Below are 17539 nucleotides of genomic sequence, written 5' to 3'. Positions count from 1 at the left end.
AATCAGCTTCGAAAACTAATGTGAAATGTACACAATATTATTTCATCATAACCAACTGACATGAAACATTCCGGCCACGCACACAGCATCCTTTTCCGATTGCTGCAAAAGATGTTTCCAAGTACTTGTTAAAACAAATAAGAAAAATACTGCAATGTGAAGGAGTGCACCGCTATTTTTCAAGTAGCTCTACGGTAAGGTAGATGCAAGCACTTTGATTAACAATCAATACCAAGCACTAGCCTGTCTGGAATGTGCTTGGGTAGCATCGTGCCTCAGTAACAAGCAATGGTCGGAATTCAGTAAAAGTTTATGTGTATGATATATATATATATATATATATATATATATATATATATATATATATATATATATATATATATATATATATATATATATATATACATACATATATATATGTCTACAAAACTGGCGTCACATCTAGGTTACTGACGTCGTGTGTGTGTATATATTATATACGTACACATACGTATATATATATGTATATATATATACTGTACATATATACACATATATATATATATACATATATATATATATTATATATACAATTATATGTATATTTTATACTCTATATATATATAAAATATAAATATATGTATTATATATATAAAATATATATGTATATGAACATAAAACCAATCAAAACTACGCAATAAAACCGATATCCTGCCTGGGATTTTGAAGATGTTGAGGGAAGGGCTTGTGAAAGTCTTTCATGAAAACGAAAGCTGGACGTCAAATTTTCTTTTTTACTCTTATATGACGCAGCTTGCGATTTGTGGTGCTGATAAATATCATGGTTTTTAACATCATTATTCAGATTAAGGAAAAATGGTCGTCTGAAAGACATGTTCTTACGCTGGACGATCCAGGCCCTCTCGGCCCTCTTTTCCTGGTCGATAGGGCTCCGCCAAAATCAACAACTACTCTCGAGGCTATTCAAACGTGTGGGTTGAAGCTTGATTGAATGATTTTATAAAATTCAATCTGTTAAGGCAAGCACCGGGGCACTTCCGGCCGCTCAGCGCTAAAGACAGTGAAAATATGGAGCTGGAATAGTTAACAGCAAGACGAAAAGTTCCAGAATATAAAGGACACGATGCACAAGGCTCCCAGAGTTCGACTCTCCGAGCGGCCAATGAAGAATTAGGGGAATTTATTTCTGGTGATAGAAATTCATTTCTCGTCATAATGTGGTTCGGATTCCACAATAAGCTGTAAGTCCCGTTGCTAGGTAACCAGTTGGTTCTTAGGCACGTAAAATAAATCTAATCCTTCGGGCCAGCCCTCTCAAGGAGAGCTGTTAATCAGCTCAGTGGTCTGGTTAAACTAAGATATACTTCTTTTTTTCTAATGGTGGAATTGGAAGAAAGCCCAATGCACAGCTGCACTAATAAGTAATAGTTAGAAAGGTTGGACAGCAAGAATGAAGAAAGAAAGATGGAATGGAAGTATAAAAGCAAAAAGTTTTTTCAGTTATGGACCGAAGAGACAGCGAACACCCTCAGTAATGCCTACAGTAGACCACATGAAGTGAACTGACGGCAAAAACCCCCTACGGATAGCGCCATTTACGAGCGGAGCCAAACTTACCATTCTCATGGAAACTGCAAAGAGAAAAGGGAAGCTATTTGATGAATAATATTCGTTTCTAATAGGTATAAATAAAACGACTCTCGAAGCAACCAACTTTCCAATACTTACTAATAAAATGAGTCCTGAAATAACTAACTTCTGATTAATACTGAATAGAATAGAATATAGAATTTCGGCCAAAGGCCAAGCGCTGGGACCTCTGAGGTCATTCAGCGCCGGAAGGGAAACTGACAGTAAGAGCGTTTGAAAGGTGTAACAGGAGGAAAACCTCGCAGTTGCACTATGAAACAATTTTTAGAAAGGGTGGAAAGTAAAACGGAAGAAAGCGAATATGAACGGAGGTACAGTAAAAGGAATAAAAGAGGCTGCAGCTAGGGGCCGAAGGGACGCTGCAAAGACCCTTAAGTGATGCCTACAGTGGTGATTAATATTGAGTTTCTAATCGTTATTGTCTTATACCATTCTTCAAACCTTACAAAAAGAAACGTGGCATATACGTTCCCACATCGATAGACTCTTGTCACGCCAGATAACCCTCAATTAATCAATCAATCAATCGATAGACTCTCCCAAGTCATGGACGGGCATTTAATAATGTCATAGCCGCTCTCAGGCCAAGGATGGGCATTCAATAATGACTCTCACTGGGGACCCGTAAACCCTTTTTCATTACGGGTGGTCATACCTCCTCACGGAGAGTCTATCATATTTTTTTTCACAGTTCCGAAAATGTTGAAATCTCCCAAGATTTTATTTTAAATGTCTAAAACTCTTTACTTAATGTGATGAAAAGAGGAACGCTGTTTCATTGTGCTTCAGTGCTTCCGATTAATTTTCGTGTAAATGTGTAATAATATTCGCTATAAATATACAAGAAATTAACTAGATTATAGAAAAGAACAGAATGTACAATTTAGGCCAAAGACCAAGCGCTGGGACCTATGAGGTCATTCAGCGCCGAAACGTTAATCGACAATAAAAAGGGTTGAAAGTTGTAACAGGAGGAAAACCTCGCAGTTACTCTAGGAATCAATTGTTAGGAGAGGGTGGAAAGTGAGACGGAGAAAGACAATGGGGTTGCAGTTAGGGGCCGAAGGGACGCTGCAAGAAACCTTAAGTAATGCCTACAGTGCACCGCATGAGATGTACTGACGGCACTACTCCGCTACGAGCTAACTAGATAAATGTAACTAGATTATATTTACCACCTAACAGTAAATTATTTCCACACTGCACTTACTAATCATCAAAGATAATAACTGGTAGTTGCCCCAAGCACCGTTGGCCAAATGACCTGTTATGAAAACATTTGGTGGAGGATAATATGATTCGTCTCCCATAATCTCTCAGGGGCCACTTTCCCCTTCCCTCCTCACTTGATAAGCGGATTTTATCATCCTTTAAAAGCATATTAAATCCTAATTTTTGCAAATAAAACGTCAAACATTACAGGGAAAGGTTAATTCAGCACTAATACCGAAAGACGAGAAGAAACTTTACGGTCTCTTGCAAGCGCGCTGTTATACTATTATTATTATTATTATTATTATTATTATTATTATTATTATTATTATTATTATTATTATTATTACAGTTTTCCGAAAGAAAGTCAACTGACCATGCAGGGTTCGTCGAATATTTGACATCCCGTCGAATTTGACAACTACGGTTGTCGCAGTGTTCTCAATATTATGATTATACTGAAAGTGTAACCACTCTTTTAAGCTTCTCGGTAAAGAAGAGGTTAAGTGGGACAAGCTAAGATAATCGGAATGAAAAACTGAAATATGGGCTGATGTTCAATACTACGTTGTGAAGGAAAGTAGCAGTTACAAAAATCCAAGATACTTCGGGCCTGATGGTCTTTAAAATATATCTGATGTGGTGGCGTGACAGGTCTTACATAACCACCTCAGGAAGAGGAGGAGGAGGAACTACCAAATCCTTCAACTCAAGAGAAGTTAAGTATACGTTAGTTTAACCAGACCACTGAGCTGATTAACAGCTCTCCTAGGGCTGGCCCGAAGGATTAGACTTATTTTACGTGGCTAAGAACCAATTGGTTACCTAGCAACGGGACCTACAGCTTATTGTGGAATCCGAACCACATTATAGCGAGAAATTAATTTCTATCACCAGAAATAAATTCCTCTAATTCTTCACTGGCCGGTCGGAGATTCGAACTCGCGGCCGTCAGAGTGCAAGCTGAGAACGGAACCCACTCTCCCAACGAGGAACTCAAGAGAACATGGTTGAAACAGTACCTACAAGAAGTACGCACCTGGATGGAATTGAAACAAAGAGCGTCAAGAGGAAGGATTGAAGGGACAATAAAAAGTTTCAGTAACCACGAGGATAGAGTAAAACCATGTTATCATAATTAAAAGACAGACTGTTAAACAAAATTTTCATCTATCTCTTCATTGCCAGTTTAAAGCATCTGAGTTAACTACTGTCCTTAAATAGCGTTAAACGATCCTCTTATAAAAAAAATACAAGTTATTCTTTACCCACTACTAGCTATGATGATCATATGTCAACCTCTATGATGTGTTTACTTGTGGTAATTTTTGTCTCCCCACCAGCACCTCTCAATGCTTCTATCACAAATTATAATATCTGCTTAGTGAAGCGTTAGTGAAACACTTCAGTGATTATCAAGACAGTAAATGATAGTCAATTCCATGCACATATTATGGTAATTAGTGCAACCTTGTGATAGCTTTATATCTGACAATCAACACTGCAACAACGAGCGGCCAACTCAAGTAATCTAGAAAGGACAGCTTCTGGACAGTTGTTCATCTCTGGTATACTGCAGATGTTCCCTTACTGGTATGTCAAGTGTCCAGTTTCCCAAACTATTCAAGCCTCCTACGAAACTGCATTTTACCAACAAATAAAAACCACAAAATACGGAATACTTTCTACTGACAACTACCCTCGTCAATGGTGTCCCCGTGGATCACTGGTCTGGAGAAAACCAGTTTCAGGTCAGCTTCACAACCACTGTTGGCATTATTTAGGTGTTCACACCTGTATCACCACATCAGTTCCGTGGTTTTCATCTTTTAACAGCAATCGCAAGGATGATTAATTCCACATTTTTATCTGAAGATTCTCTAGTTCTTAAACTCTGCCCTAATTCTCTATTACCTTCTCACAACCTCTCATCCTATTGTTTTGACAATCTTACGCAACGTCATCATTAGTAGTTTATAGTCTATACCTCACGATTCAGAAGGCTATTTAGTATAACAATCCATTGTGAGAGCATGACAATTATCTTTGAAACCACAATTTTACAAATGCAATTTTAATAATTTTTAGGGTGAAGATACTGAGATGGGACAGACACCTAAATCCAGTTTAGCTACTACTGCTAGAGAAAGGGTGTTACTAGACTTCCCTTTTTGGATAATAACAAATATTTCTCTTTCACAGATGTAGATTAAATGATTCGGGAGACTGAACGTAAGACTGAGAAAGCTTCCTTGCAGAAGAGTGGTATTTAAACAGGTTGACCTTTATAGCATAAACAGTACACAAGGGAAAACAGTGTTTTATAGCATAAACAGTACACAAGGGAAAACAGTGTTTTCAAGGATTCAAGATAATTTTGGGGGGAGGGATTCTCCCAAACAATGAAGCTCCATGTTGAATGAGAAATGGTCCCTACCCTTTATATAAAAAGCTTACAATTAATTTCTGTTATAATTCATTTGTTTGTCACATGGTGATATTTGCTGCCAGTTAAACCTAACAATCCTATTTACCTTCGACATACCAGCAAACATCCGAGTAAAGGTACACTCATTATCAATGGTAAATAACATGAAATTCTTGTACTCCCTATTTACGAAATTGGTCACGCACGGCATCTTCCTGCCTCTGCCCCTAAAGGAACTGGATAACATGAAAATGCCCCCGATGCCGAATGATTCAAGACACCAGCAATACAGAGGTCACGCGAGGAAAGAATAACATTCAGTACTTCCGATATCTGTGTGAATGATGAAATTTTGTCTTACTTGACTTCTTATTCCTCCACTGATACCATTTTATATTGTTTTATAAGAAAATCCTGCCAACAAAGAAAATACCAAATGCTTTTGGAAGACTGTCCTCTCACAAATGGCATAATTTCAATCTCAAAATCGAGGGGCAATAACTTGGTGCTTTCACTTAATCATTTTCATGACTTTCTCGATTCATGGAAATTAATTCTTACAATTGCGCATGATTTTTACCACAAAATCTTCGAGCTAGGTATAAAGCACGAGCACCTAAGCCAAATCATATGAGCAAAATGAAAGAATACCAGCAAGTATCTGACGAAGGTGATGAAAAGGGTGGAAAAATAAAGATGCTTATTACTAACGTACGCTCTCCAGTTCAGAGTAAAGAACACGAGATCCAAACAAGCGCTCTCTCTAGTCATCTTTGCTGCGGGAAGTGCTTTGTCTTGAGCCAGTATGGTTTGGTCACTAAAACCGCTGGCAATTTTTGCGTGTGTAAATAAGGAACACAAGACTTAAAAGTAAAATACATTTGGTTGGGGAAAAAAATGATATCTTAAATATAACTTTTCTAAAGTAATGTTAAAAAGCAATAATATGCTTATCAAAACAAGTCTCATTAGCATCTGTAAGTTTACTGAGTGATAAAAATAGTATTGCAGTAAAGCCTATTGCAGTAGCCTATAGCCCTGAACTTTTAATAACAAACCTCTCTGTTCTTTGCTCTTAATTTCCAATGCATATTTACGATTTGATGATGCGCTAAGGAACATTCTTTTTTTAATGTCTGAAGGATGCACTAGAGACTTTTAAAACCCTATGTTAAAGAATGAAAACGTGCTTGTACGAAGCCTATAACGTAGTACTTAACACGGGGTTTAGTGTCATGGGCAGTGCATCAACCAACTTGGATTTCAACCAGTTCTGTAGGTAACAATGAGTGTACAAATCCCTAAGCAAAAAGGTTATCCTGAATGGCCAGTTACAGATCTCATAAAACTTGAATGACGCTGAAATCAAATTATCCCAAACTTACCGAAGCTACATCTTCAAGGGCATCCTTATAAAGGATGACATTTCTGAGGCCAACAGCGGTAAGACTTTGGTTCCTTCTCGAGTTATGCAGCTACTTATAAAAATTTTCTGACACAAAACAAATGGTATAGATTCTTCCCACTCACATAAAAAAAAATGAATAAATACTCCGTCTGCAACACCAGCATTATTGAAAAGAAACCTAAATGCCTACAGAGGTATGAAGAGAATTCATGAAAAACAGCCGGGCAGGCTTTGGGTAAAATATGATCCCCCTTGTTCCTATAGAATTTTATGAATTTTAACGAAGCCCCAAACAGTACAGCTATGTGGATCACGATTCTGGTGCTACTGCATTTTGTAAAAAAAAAAAAAAAAAAAAAAAAAAAAAAAAAAAAATCCTGATTCAATCATTTTTCTCAAGAGCATTTCACTAACTTTTATCCTCTTCATTTCTATCAGTTTGGCAAGATAATCCAGTATATGGTTTTCCTTAAAGAATATGAATATGTACAATACCTGAATATAAGCAATAGGCTATGAAAAACTACCTTCCTATTGAAAAAAAATCCAATAAACCTAAGGGCGATAACAATTTGTACTACCAAGACATTCTCAAACAGCTCAAAGCTTGAACAAATGAACTGTTAAAGAGTTCTAAGTACGCGTGTATTTACTGTATACTGTTGGTTCTAATGAGAACAGTAAGCTATCTGTTCTCATAAATCCAAAACAGATCCTCGGCAGGTCAAGACTGATGACAATATATTAATCTTCTCCAGTATCAATACATGACCCTTTAGACTTTGGTACCATGAACAAGCAACAAATTCTCACAAAATTACGCTAAAGTATATTTCATCAGTTATATATATATATATATATATATATATATATATATATATATATATATATATATATATATATATATATATATATATATATATATATATATATATATATATATATATATATATATATATATATATATATATATATATATATATATATATATATATATATATATATATATATATATATATTATATATATATATATATATATATATATATATATATATATATATATATATATATTATATATATATATATATATATATATATATATATATATATATATATATATATATATATATATATTATATATATATATATATATATATATATATATATATATATATATATATATATATATATATATATATATATATATATATATATATATATATATATATATATATATATATATAATCAAAAATACACACACACATATATATTATATATATATAATTCATTAACAAACAGGTACTCCAAAAGAACAACTTCACAATAGTCACAACCACAATCATATTTAATATTAAATTCAAACGTGAATGTGGCTATTTTATTAAGAATAAAAATGTCCTAAATAAGTTTTCATACAGTGTACTACCAAAATGAATTAAATTACACATGCTGCCTTTCTCATGAATTAAATTACACATGCTGCCTTTCTCATATCTCCTAAAAGGTTAATTATGGACAATGATACCTTTTCATATTCATTTGCTATACCTGTACAGGTCAGCCTCTTTCACTTTGACACTGTAGCCTACACACTTTTAATTAAAGCTGCAGGACAGTAATAACTTTTATTAACTAATGATAATAAATACTGTAAATTACTGAACAATACTGCTCTATTAAACAAAAGGAAGTCTTCGCCAATCATCCTTTCAGGAAAAGTGACTATTCCTCATGACATTACAACTAATTCCCAGTTTTGGTTCTTTATCCCTTTAAGCCTTTGATAAATATGGTACTAATTTCCCCTTTCTATCAGCCTTATCATATGAAAAATTACAGTAAAGTATTGGTAACCATTAATCTACAATACCGCACACGCGACCAAGACAAAGGTAATACATATGTACTGTAATAACTCCTACTTTAGTGTTTATTGTTTTCCTAATGCCATCAGACTGACCTAACCTGCCAATCAGTTTAGCAGACAGGCTGTTTCAGTAAATTAAAAGTCTTTCTGTATTCGAGCACAACTATTCAACTTGTGCGTAGGTTTGGTTAGGTTAGTTTACGGTTGGGTTAGGATACACTATACATAAGCCTAACCATATCCAAATAATATTGTCCTAAATTTCAAACATGGTGTGGATCCTTTTCCTAGTGTTGAGTGACTGATTGACATGAATGAAAATGATAAATAACACTTCTGTAAACTATCATGCCTAGGCTTAGTTTTCAATGCCTTGGGCTAGTTTAGTCTAACCTGGCATAAGCCAGCATGGGCCCTTGCCCTAATGCAAATAGAGCTGTGTGTGAAAGGGTTACCAAAAGTGACTGAGTCTTAATGCCCAAGCTATGCCTAAATTTTCCATCTGTAGCAAAGTAAAATCATGCTGTTATAATTTACCTAGCATTATGTCAGCATGGATAACGATCATATGCAAGTAAATCCAACCAATCATGTCAACAGTAGCAGCTTTTGGACAAAATATGAAAGACAGTTACTTTTGCAATTTGGCTACAGTTCGTATTGTAAACGTAAGCTTATCCTACACCTTTCCTTTTATTATCACTTATTTTGTGAAGCCCTCATTCAGTCTATCACGAGGGCTTCTCTATTTAATCAGTTAATTGTGCCGTTTTTTTTTTTTTTATTAATATCCCATAGTCTCGTGCCGGAACCCTTTCCCCTAAGTATAGTTTTGATAAAATTCATGGGAGGTCTATGCTTAACCTATTCTGCTATATTAGTTACCAATCACATTGTTTACAATATTTTCCGGTATTTCTTCGCTTTAATTTAATACTCAAAGAATGCATCTAAAGCCTATTTACTATTTACCCTATCAGCCTGTCAGTCTAGATTAAACTGGTCTTTGACAGTCTTTAAAACCCTGTCATATTTTCTCCCTCATCAACGTTTGCTATTACGATCGTTTTATTATTATTATTATTATTATTATTATTATTATTATTATTATTATTATTATTATTATTATTCTCATACGTTGTAGGTTTTATATTTCTTCCATGATTAGTTATTGCAACTTCCAACTTTCATCTGACGGAAAATACGAACTGTTGGTAACCAATTTTTTTGCCGATCTGCATATCAACTTCAAATCAACGTGCAAACCTCAGAAATAATATTTTCCCTCGAATCTGTAGCTTTAAGAACTACGGAGTTTTCCCTTTCAAGTTCTGAACTGTTAACAAATTTGACCCTACTGTTTCATGCAAATCGTTTTCCAAACTGATATTCAGGATAACATATTGTTCTAAGGCCTACAGAATACCATGTATGTACTGTAAAATCACCTTACCTTGTTATAACACACGTTGGTAAGATAGCACCTGCTAAGGCTTCACGGGTCTGGAGGAAAATAACGAGTCCACGTGAAAAGAGGAACCCCGAAATACATGCCGATACAGATCACCTGCGGCTCTCCCAATGATCACTGAGTCTGAACCACCTTGTAAAGTCACTCGCTGACCACCTGCAGCTCGACAACATCGGGTCAATAACGATAATGGTAAACTGGAATGAACCTGCTTTTTCTTTATGTGCACCCATCAACATGCAACTATTCGATAATCAATTTACATCTGATCTCATAATGATAAAAGGAAACGAAAAAAGAGGACTCTGGAAATATTAAAAATTTAACTAAAGTTACGTTTCATGTGTTTACATGTTGCTATTGGCAACAGTCCTGCCACCTGTATCACGTTGGTAATACTGCTTGTAATTCAAGCGCGGCCATTGGTCACGGTGTTATTTTATAGCTCTAACTGACCTTGCCAACACAAATATGTGTTTTCGTTACTGTACGAGAGCGCCAATGTATAAAGCGAATTTTTATATCAAAGTCACACACACACACACGTGAGAAGGGAGCAAGAGTGTGTTTGATTATATATATATATATATATATATATATATATATATATATATATATATATATATATATATATATACACATATATATACATATGGCTGAATTGTGGATGAATGTAGTACAGAAAACTGTCACAGTATCGGCTGCTTCATACACTTACACAGATGGTTCACTAGTAACTAGTAATACACTTCATCCTAACACACACACACACACACACACACAAACGGCATCATTCACCTCTGTATTTGCACACGTGCGCAATCCAATTGGTTCCATGTGTTTCTCTCCTCCTTCCTCCTAACACTTCCAAATCATAATCTCTTTCCACCAAATTAATGTTCTCGGCCCTTTTCACTTAACCAGACTATCTCAAAATACACTGATTTATCCTTTCACCTGTGCCAACCTTTTTAAAACTTCTATGTATCTCCAAATTTCTCACTTTCTCAATTTTTCTTACACTGTATACATACACCAGTTACAAACAATTCACTTAAACAGCCTCAACCATTCTTTTTTTCTTTGCAATGAACATCCATATTCCATTTCCAAAGAGGTGACCTAACAATCCCTTTGCACATTCCAACCTTGGCCTCCACAGATATCCCAAGTCTCCACCAAATCATTTGTACTCACCCTAATGCCTTCCTTGCTTCACCTATTCCGCGACTCACCTTTCCCTTCTTCCTGCCATCATCCATTATATTTCTTCCCAAAAGAACCAACCACATCCACACTTCCGCCACCCATACAGCAGTTCATTATTCCACGTTCCTGTCCTCCATCTATCCTTATAACCATACCCTTAATTACACATACTCTTAATTTTCTCTTCTTTCAAACATTGTCACTCTTGAATCTTTCATTAGTTTCTGCTGTCACTTTTCACTACTCCCAATATGTACTATATCACTACAAACACCAGCCATTGCTCACTCCATCCACAACTCAATTTCTTATCTAACAACCTTGCATCTACTTGCTCTAACTTCCTACATTGTTCTAACCAAAAAGATATCGAACAGCCAAGAACAAATAAAACATCCTTTAACACTTTAACACCAAACCAGTCACTCATATACATATTCTAACATACTTTGCTTCCATCATAATAAACTTTTAATTACTCACTACAATTCATCTTCTATGTCATACAGCCTAGAAATCCACATTACCTCTCTACTGATTCTGTCACTCGTGTGTTTCATGCGCCATGAATGCACAACTTTTGCTTATTAACCTTTAACTTCTTTCCAATCTAATTCATAACAATGATTTGATACATGCACCCTCTTTCTTGTCCAAAAACACAATTCTTCCCTGTCAATTCTTCTGTCATCTGGTTCACTTCCTTAGGCTTTATTCATGTAGGCTACAGGTGAACAACAGTAGTATTCTTCAGAATCTTTCTCTTATTCAGACATACTTGACACAACTTCATCATCATGTATCTTTACATTCCTCATCCTTTCAACCTTTCTTGCTCCACAGATGTATTGCAAAATATTCATCTCACTCAACGGATTCTGGAATTTTTTTTTTTTACTTTCATTCACCATCCGTTGTACTTCCATAGAATTTGGTTGATTTAGCGACCTCTACATACATTTGAGTATTCCTTTTAAATACAAAAGCCAGTGGGATGACAAACCTGGTTATTGTCAACTACAGTCTTATGGAAAACAATGCAAGGCCAAGAGAAACACGGTCTCCCCAATTGAGTGGAGTCGCCTCCCACCTGAGGAAACTACGTAGGCGATGACGTATCTCAGAGGTACCTGCTCACTATGGCAATTCACCTGCTGACGCAATAAGGAGGGAGACAAAGCTCTGCCTACATGGGGGATTTGGGGGGAAGTGAGCAGACCTCTTCCTTTTGGTCTTGCTACAGGGTATAATCAAGACCACCAAAATTAGATCTATCTTTTGGTGGTCTCGGTATAATGCTGCAAGAGCTGCGGCCCATGAAACTTTTACCACTGCCTGGTGGTGGCCTATCCTACTGTATGTCGTTGCTAGAAGCACGATTATGGATAACTTTAACCTTAAATAAAATAAAAAAAACTACTGAGGCTAGAGGGCTGCAATTTGGTATGTTTGATGAATGGAGGGTGGATGATCAACATACCAATTTGCAGCCCTCTAGCTCTAGCCTCATTAGTTTTTAAGATCTGAGGGCGGACAGAAAAAGTGCGGACAGGAAAAGTGAGGACAGAAAAAAGTGTGGACAGTAAAAGTGCAGACAGAAAAAGTGCGGACGGACAGACAAGGCCGGCACAATAGTTTTCTTTTACAGAAAACTAAAACTAGAAAAGAGAGGGGAAAAAGAGAAAAGGGCAAAGGGGAGGAAAAACTAGAAAGGAAAGGAAGGAAAAAAGAATGAAGGGGCAGAGGGGAAAAATTGCAGAGTGAAAAGGGAAGGAAAAAAAGGCATATGGAAGGTGAATACCGAGGAAGGAAGTGGGATGGAAAAACGCTAGAAAGGGAATGAAAAGGAAAAACAAGGGAAGGATGAAGAGGAGGACAACAGGAAAAAAGAAAAATAGCGAAGAAGGAAGAAAGAAAAAACAAGAAAGGAAAGAAGGAAATACAAAAAATGGAGAGGGAAGACAAAAACAAAGAAAAGAAACGAGCAGGAAACAATGTGAGGAAGGGAAAAAGAAGCACAGAGGGGACAAAACAGAATGAAAATGGATGAAATGAAGAGGAAAGGGAGTGGCTAGGAAAAATACGAAGGAAAACTAAAAAAAAAGAAAGATAAAGGTAAAAAAACACGAGCAAGGAAAGGTAAAAAAAAAACAGAAAAGGAAGAGGGAAGTCAAATCAACAAGAGAATGATGGAAGGAAGAAATTGGGGAGGGAAAAAGCAGAAAAAGGAAAAATAAGAAAAGTAAAAAATGCGCAGAAGTTTCTTCGGCGCAAACGAGTTTTCTGTATAGCGTATAATCAAGGCCACCGAAAACAGCTCTATCTTTCGGTGGTGTCGGTATAATGCTGTATGGACCGCGGCTCATGAAACTTTAACCACGGCCCGGTGGTGGCCTATCCCATATAGTTGCCAGACGCACGATTATGGCTAATTTTAACCTTGAATAAAATAAAAACTACTGAGGCTAGAGGCTGCAATTTGGCATGTTGGATGATTGAAGGGTGGATGATCAACAAACTAGTTTGCAGCCCTCTAGCCTCAGTAGTTTTTAAGATCTGAGGGCAGACAGAAAAAGTGCGGACAGAAAACAGTGCGGATAGAATAAAATGCGGACGGACAGACAAAGCCAGCACAATAGTTTTCTTTTACAGAAACTAAAACCACCGAGGAAGCACGAATGCAAGAAGACAGAAGAAGAAGAAGGAAAAAGTTATGTAAAATAAGCCTATCAGTAAAATCCTCAAAACAAAATTAGATGTCCTTTTCCAATCTAATTCAAACATAATGATTAGCACGAGACTATTTATTCTCGGGAACGAACAAAGCTCAATGCCCTATATCAGATTCCAATGTCAAAATATTATACATATATCTTTTTCTGACAATATGGTAAGTGGTGAGGAAGGTTGGGGGGTGGGATTTGGAGGGGGCACGGGGAGACTGGGATTGGGGAAGTGCAGTTCAAGGAGGTTCGATTTTTATGGAGATGCCCTGACCAGCTAACCTACTTGGCAGGGACCTTTTGTATGTGGGTAGGGTTGTGGGGAGGGGGGATGGAAGTGGAAGTATAAAATAAACAAGTAAAAAATGCGCCGAAGTTTCTTCAGCGCAATCGAATTTTCTGTACAGCGTATAATCAAGGTCACCGAAAATAGATCTATCTTTCGGTGGTCTCTGTATAATGCTTTATGAGCCGCGGCCCATGAAACTTTAACCACAGCCCGGGGGTGGCCTATACCATATCGTTGCCAGAAGCACGATTATGGCTAACTTTAACCTTAAATAAAGTATAAACTACTAAGGCTAGAGGGCTGCAACTTAGTATGTTTGATGATTGGAGGATGGATGATCAACATACCAATTTGAAGCCCTCAGCCTCAGTACTTTTTAAAATCTGAGGGCGGACAGAAAAAAGTGTGGACGGACAAACAAAGCCGGCACAATAGTTTTCTTTTGCAGAAAATTAAAAAGGGGCTGTCCTTGGGTGGCTGGTGCGAGCTTCGAGGGTTGGGTTCTCGTCTGGCTGGGGCTGGGGATGACGATATCTATATTTAATGAGGTTAATTATGATCAGTTCGAAGCAGAGCCTGAACTGAATGGCCACCCATGATAAGTCTACATTTTACTGTATATAACTTACCATCAAACGAAAGTCCACTTTCGCAAACGCACTTCTCTACTACAAAGTTTTGGGCTTTTTCTTGGGCTAAATGTTGGACTGTCTACAAACCATCTAACCTTATCAAGCTGATGTTCTGTAGAGGCGTCGTTGCGTAATTAAATTCGCATTGGCAAAGTGCGGGGAAGAGGGGAAGGGAAGGGGGGATCTCTTGTTTTAGCCTTAAACTATCTTACTTCAGTGGCTTCCCAGGTCTTACTGTAACCCATTGTCCATCACACTGGAAAAGACAATCCCAGAGAAGATTTTCCAAGAAGACATGAAAGTACTAAATGCACACCAATGGACTAGAACTGAAGAGAGAGAGAGAGAGAGAGAGAGAGAGAGAGAGAGAGAGAGAGGGGAGGGGGGGGGGGGGTAATGCGAGCGAAAATTATACTAATTTTCCATACTGGCAATCAGTTTGTCATTGTCACTCAAATACTTTAGCGTAAATATGAAACGCAACACAAAGTTGACTTAAACAAATGAAAAAATTATCGATCATCCAGTTATGTTTTTCATATACCTCTCACGTGATCCATTCTTATAAATTTATAACCAACCGGTCTGTTATATTATGACAGGATTTGAAAAAACTCATTAATTACTTTATACAACGGAGTTTTAAGAAAGCAATCAAGCACATTATAAACACTGCTTACTTCATGCTACCATGCTGCCAGTAATTTTTGCTCTCCACGAACCGCTCTAGACCTTGGAACCGTTCACTATCCCAGGTGCTATGCGCAGTTTTGAATAATTTATACACTGTGATTACAGTGATGCGGACTACTTGGATATCTTCATAAAAAAATCTAATGGTAGCGAATTACCTTGAATATCATTAAAACCTCTTTCAAGATACAACATTCAACAACATTCCGTTCTTTTTTTCGATTTGTCAGTGTTCCTTGGTACTTGTTCATCAATGTAAAAGGTCCCTGTCATCATCCATGGCAAGGAATAATTTTAAACAGTCAAAATTAAATTAAATAAACCTAAATTCTGTTCACAAACACTCTGGGACTTCATATATATATGGAAGCGTAAACCCAAGCCACACATAAGCCCCGTAGCATGAAATTAACTAAACCGCAAATTAGCATTGCAAATGAAAAGGGTGTCAATTGTAACGCACGCACACACACTTTTAAGTAAAATTGGCTCATTTGAGAGTCAGTCCTTGGCTTAAAATCGCCGTTTACCACAATATCCTTACACGCGCGAGCTCACAAGCACACAAAAACACAAAAACTCGCGTCGTTCATCATATCTCCACAAAAATAGAAAAAGCTTCACATCAGGTTCCACAAATCTCAACTAAATGGACTTCGGGATTTTTTTACTAGTTTGTCCTTGAGTAAACTGCCTCAAAACATTCACTCGATCTCTGCGTCGAATCATAACGGAAGAAAAAAAAAGAGAAAAAAAGCACAGTACATACGTACGTTCTAGGAAAAAGAGTAACCATAAAATTTCTATAATCACGGGCTTACTAAACCAGAGATCAAGAGCCTATTATATGGCAACATAAAATCAGCGACATATAGTGTAACTAATCAGTCAACAGCACTGACCTATGCAAAGATACAGTGAATTACAATATCGTATTACAAAATGGGAATCAATAGTGCAAAATCATTACCATGAATGTGATATCGGATTTTTATTAATAACGCTACCATTCGCAATTTCACCAGAACTTTTGCACATCCGCAGTATTGCACAATGGACTAGAACAACGGACACACTGAACAACATAAAGTGAGTTTTTTCTTCAGTGGAATAACATCAAACAATCGACTTTCGATCAGCAAAGCCTACGTAGTACTGAAAACAGAATAATTCACCGGAATGAAACAAGAAAAATCGAAGAACATGCAACAGACAGCTTTCCGAATCCTAGTCCACACATGCTAATTTTAGTTCAGTTGATACATAAATCAGAAGAATTTATGAATGATAGCCGACATTTAACCAAAACCCTTGCGGTAAAAACGTATACTGACAAAAAGAATGTACTCTAATGGTACTGTTAAATGGTTGAGGTTGTCGGGGATGGGAGGGAGTATCTAGTTGACTTGAATGCTACACCTATTTTTTTTTTTTTTTCTAATAGTTCTGTTTAGATGTGTATTCGTTGGTGGCACTTCTCAGTCGTCAAGTAGACCTGTTCCAGAACGGTAGCGAATTAGGTTCGTGAGAAAACAAAAGCTATCTGGAAGGGCGCAATCGAATTAAGTCGAGTGAAAATGTGAACCAAAGTCCTAAGAGTGGTGTTCTTAAGAAAGTTGAGGGGAAGCATGCAAGATATTTTCAAAATAACTTGGTGTGAATATGAAACGTGACCTGACACAGGATATCCTTGCACACAAGCGGCAGTATTCAGTGGAAAGAAAAGACTGATAACACAAGATCTCATATCAAACGCAAATGTGAAGCGACAATATCAGAAAATCGTCACATACAAACAAAAAGAAAAAATGAAAATTGTAGCCATTTATATCATACCTAGCCTGGTGCTTCTGACAACGGGATATTTAATCCTCGGATATCACTTAACTAGGTCTTTACAGGACGACTTCAGGGCCAATGAAAGTCCAGCGCAGCCCACCACCGAAGAGCTGCCAG

The 17539-nt window shown here is 36.8% G+C and overlaps 1 protein-coding gene across 1 annotated transcript in view; it reads right to left on the bottom strand.

The window, feature by feature from the left end:
* The window catches only part of LOC136838766 (transient receptor potential cation channel subfamily M member 8-like), a 69751-nt gene extending 59314 nt beyond the window's left edge, over positions 1-10437 (bottom strand). The window contains exon 1 of the mRNA XM_067104269.1: positions 10020-10437. The gene's annotated coding sequence lies outside the window, so the exon portion shown is untranslated. The remainder of the gene's footprint in view (positions 1-10019) is intronic.
* Positions 10438-17539: the final 7102 nt, after the last annotated feature.

The sequence above is a fragment of the Macrobrachium rosenbergii genome, chromosome 5, assembly GCF_040412425.1.
Source record: "Macrobrachium rosenbergii isolate ZJJX-2024 chromosome 5, ASM4041242v1, whole genome shotgun sequence".
In the NCBI taxonomy this organism is placed as follows: domain Eukaryota; kingdom Metazoa; phylum Arthropoda; class Malacostraca; order Decapoda; family Palaemonidae; genus Macrobrachium; species Macrobrachium rosenbergii.
This window is presented reverse-complemented; position numbering and strand designations above follow the sequence as displayed.